This window comes from Micropterus dolomieu, linkage group LG20 (genome assembly GCF_021292245.1).
Source record: "Micropterus dolomieu isolate WLL.071019.BEF.003 ecotype Adirondacks linkage group LG20, ASM2129224v1, whole genome shotgun sequence".
Lineage (NCBI taxonomy): Eukaryota > Metazoa > Chordata > Actinopteri > Centrarchiformes > Centrarchidae > Micropterus > Micropterus dolomieu.
The window spans coordinates 22,161,360-22,165,713 of record NC_060169.1 but is presented as its reverse complement, the minus strand read 5'-3'; the positions used below and the strand labels follow the sequence as shown (position 1 = coordinate 22,165,713).

Genomic DNA, 4,354 nt, shown 5'->3' with positions numbered 1-4,354 from the left:
TTACCCCCCAAAAAGTTGAACAATAGAAACCAAAAACTTAACAACTAGGCTTATAAAAGAGGTCAACAAAATACAACTATACTCAAAACAGCATACAACAAATCAGGAAATGAAGTGAACAAACTGACCTAACTGAATGAGACACAAGGGAACATATATAGTGGCTTGGCCAAACCAATTTACACATAAGGGGAAAACAAAATGGATGACAACTATAACTAACAGAAAATGTTTACATAACCTTACAATGTGAAAATGTGTGCACTCCATTTAAACAGTGTATGGCTAAAGCAACTAAATGTATATTATAACTCAAATAAACTGTGCTGTATTTTGAAATCATGAATTGTTTTGGGTGTGGCTAACTGCAAAAAATACTTAACATGTGTACTTAAAACATGGCTTGTGTACTGGTAGGCTTGTGCGCGGTATTACCATTTCTAGCTGTTACCCTGTGTGGCTTGGGCCATCACAAGAATGATGGGCAACTGTCACTATCCGTGGTGCTGCATTGTGGATAGAGCATGTTGCATATCATTCATTGCAAGTGACAGTATTTGTCTTTTGCTTTCTGTGGTCTGATGTAAAATATACTCAATAATATCTAGTTTCCCGTCTCTCGGTGGTCCACAGCTGTTCCACATATGTCCCATTGTGATAACCCGAGGCCTGCTTGTTACATTTTTACTGGCTCTGACACAAGCCAACACAACCTTTTTTCTTTTTTACCTTAATTTATAATTAGTCAACCTTTAGGTCCAGTCAGCCCTACTAGACAGACCCTTGCATTGTCTCAGCTTTTAGGCAAATATATAGAGATGCAGTAATTATTGTAACCCACTACCCTGTGCAGAGATCCTTCAGAAAACCCACCAGTTATTGTTACAGGTTAGTCAGAAAGTTACCTGACAGGAGATCAACACTCCATCAACATAACACAGGGGAGCTAATTATTACCACGAAAGACGGCATTTAACTCCAGCCAAAACACAAAGTAGTGACATTTAGACACCACCACCTCAAGTTGGAATGCTGTTGGAAATGGAACGTCTATAACTGATGATTGTCACCTGTAGGCATAAAGGAAATAATACTGCAATATGAGATTACTAATTTTAGATATATCATCCACTAATTAAGAAACAACTGTTTTGATTGAAGACAACTGACATTTTTTACATGCTCTCACACCACACGTCATTTTCCTCACGCAGCGAATAACAAATGTATGAGTGATAATGTTGACACGCGAATCAACTCCGCCCAGCTGATGTGAAACTGGCATACACCATGAGAGTAATCAAGTGAACCTGCTCTCGTGCTGTATATCCGGACAGTTGTGACAAGTGGTATTGTAGCTGGCAGAGTTTGGCAACATATAAACTGAGGCGCAACCTTGCTCTGTTTGGGATTGTGAGCTGCACTTTATCAAAGGTGCTGAAGTTTACCTGTGTGGATTTGTGGTGAGATTCCTATCTGATCAGTAGTGTATTCAGTTATTTTCGTTTTCCACAATTGTGTGTGTGTGTGTGGGTGTGTGTGTGTTTGGTGTATGTAGTTGTTACCTGACAGGTCCGTTGTGGATGGAGCCAGGTGGTGAAGAATAGTTTAGATGCAATCTTTAATGGGTCGTGATTCAGATGAGAGGGTCTGGCCACTGTCTGTTCTCCTCAGAGTTAACTGGTTGCTGGACCTTGTATTGCAGCCGAGAGGTCTGCTTGGTCTGGTCTGAGGAGGCCAAACTGGGAGGCCGCTGTTGCCTGTGGGTCCGTCCGGAAGAAGGAAGAGAGGAAGAGAGGAAGAAGAGAACGAACAGAGCTTGTGCTGCTGTTTTTATCAATGAGGTGGCTTAGGTCACAGGTCACTGACCAATCAAAGCTTGCGGCTGGGTCTGTAGACTGAGTCTCACTGAGTCCATCCTCACTTCCTCCATCACCATCTGGTACGCTGCTGCCACTGCCAGGGACAAGGGCATATTGCACATATTTGTTGTTAACTGTTAATCTTTGTTGTGTATATTTTTGTATTGTCAATTTATATATTTCGTTGCAATGCACAAAACCAGAATAATGCACATGTAAATATCTGCGACGTTGTTCTTTCTCTGCAAATAGTTGTATTATAACTTGCATTGTCTATTCCATATTTATATATTTCTACATTTATTTAGATTAACTGTATGTTTGTCTACGTGTAGCACCTTAACACCAAAGCAAATTCCTCATATGTGTAAAACACTATTTGGCAATAAAGCTCCTTCTGATTCTGATTCTGATATTCAGATCAGTTCTGTCTAACTCCTTTTTGCTTTTTTATGATGGTATTTAGTAATAAAGTCTCAAGGTGCATTTATTTGTCATTCTACAACTCAGGGCTGCGCAATGAAATTAAGGTTGTAGCCCACTTCATGCTACACACACAGAACACACATACATACAGAATAGAATAAAAACAATATATACAATTACACATATACATTAGGGATGCACCGAAAAAAAAATTCTTGGAAAAAGTACATTCACTTTTTTTCCATTTATTTTGCATATTTTGCATAAATTAAATAGTTAAAATGTGCGTTTTACTCAGTGTTTCCCAGAGGATTTGGAGAGACTATGGCGGGTGGGTCGAGTAAAGTAAATAACATGTGTCCATTATAAGTAAATGGATAGTAATATGTTTTATACTTTCTGTGAATATAATCCAATTAATCTTATTTCCATACTGTATATTCACCTTATTTTGAAAACCGGACGTTGTGTATCCTCGCGCTAAATTCATCAAGTCCGAATATTGTAAGTGATTCTTGTATCGCGTAACATGAAGACTTCACAGCCTCTCTTCAGGTAGGACTCTCATACTGCAACACTTGTCTTTGTAAAGAAAGAAACTTACAGGATAAAGTCGCTAACTAACCTGCCTGTCAGCTCCGGTCAGCTCGCACTGGTCTGTTTCAGTTACCATAAAGGCTAGAATACGTGTGCACTCCAAATTTAGGTGCGGCTAGCTTAATCGCATTCTCAGAAACGAGTGACAGAAACACTCAATGGGATGGGTCAGGTCGTTTGTTGCCTTTTCCAAGAAGTCAGCCACAGAGTGGATGTGCTAGGAGACAATTCAGCAGAACAGCGTTTGCGAAGGGCGATCTTTGCATCTTTCTCGAACCTTTCTTTTTTTTTTTTTTTTTACTATTTTCGGCCGATTAATTTCGGTGGCCGAACATTGGGTGCATCCTTAATATAAATGTATGATAAAAACGTAGTGGTATGGTAATGTTCAAAACCAGCATTTAACAGAAAGTTCTATGTCATGTATATATGGTAGTGTGGAGAATGAGGGGGAGTTGATGAGTCTCACAGTTTCACATGGTACCTCCGTTTTAATCTATAGAAGTTGCAGAGCTGCAGTCTCTATTCATTAGTCACTCTAAGTTACACTGTACATTTACAGCTAGGCATATTGTAACTGAGGCATATTGTTGACCCTGTTCTCTCTGCTCTGCTCGCCTGTGTTAGAAAAAAGTATTTTAAACTGTTGCAAGCTTGTCTGGAAATAGAAAAGGAGAATCGTTTAACATTTTCAGTGAACTTATACACTCTCAGTGAACTTATAAAACAGGAACTGGTGCATAGAGACAGAGATGCTCACAAGTCTTTGAGCTAGAGTCCAAGTCAAGTCTCAAGTCTCTCGAGGCACCTGCTGCGTTCAATCCAGGTTGCTAATAAAACTGCATGGCTATAAGGAATTCTGTAACTCTAACCTGTTTTTCATTTACAGAGCACAATCATGTAATGTGCAATGCAATTATTGACAGCTTATTAAATACTGTAAGTCAACACACTCCCCAGACTCGTTAACTAAATAAAACTGTGACATTGCATAATCAACAATAAACCTGTAACCTGTTTTTAACTTACAGAGCACAACCATGTAGCATAATGTACAATGCGTCTACAATTAATGACAGCTTATAAACTACTGTAACTCAACAAACCCTGTTGACTCTCAAACCCAGTGTATGTTATAACTAAATAAAACTGTAAAGTTACATGGTCAGCAATAAAGCTGTAACCTGTTTTTAACTTACAGAACACAACCTGTGCATTGCAGTAAATGACAGCTTATAAACTACTGTAAGTCAACACATCCTCCTGACTCTCAAATCAATAAACTGTAACCTGTTTTTAACTTACAGAGCACAACCATAATGTGCAATGTAATCACTGACAGCTTAAACTACTGTAAGTCAACACACCACTAGACTCTCAAACGTTGTAACTAAATAAAACTGTAAGGTTACATGATCAACAATAAACTCTTTCTAGCCAATGGTAATAATTAACGTGATGGCAGCCAG

The 4,354-nt window shown here is 38.8% G+C and overlaps 1 long non-coding RNA gene across 1 annotated transcript; it reads right to left on the bottom strand.

Annotated features, from left to right (window-relative positions):
• Positions 1-744: 744 nt before the first annotated feature.
• On the bottom strand, positions 745-2,749 carry LOC123959555. The gene is made up of 3 exons (XR_006822334.1): positions 2,734-2,749; positions 1,566-1,956; positions 745-1,070 (listed from the first exon to the last, which is right to left on the bottom strand). It is a non-coding gene; the product is annotated as an uncharacterized LOC123959555 (long non-coding RNA).
• Positions 2,750-4,354: the final 1,605 nt, after the last annotated feature.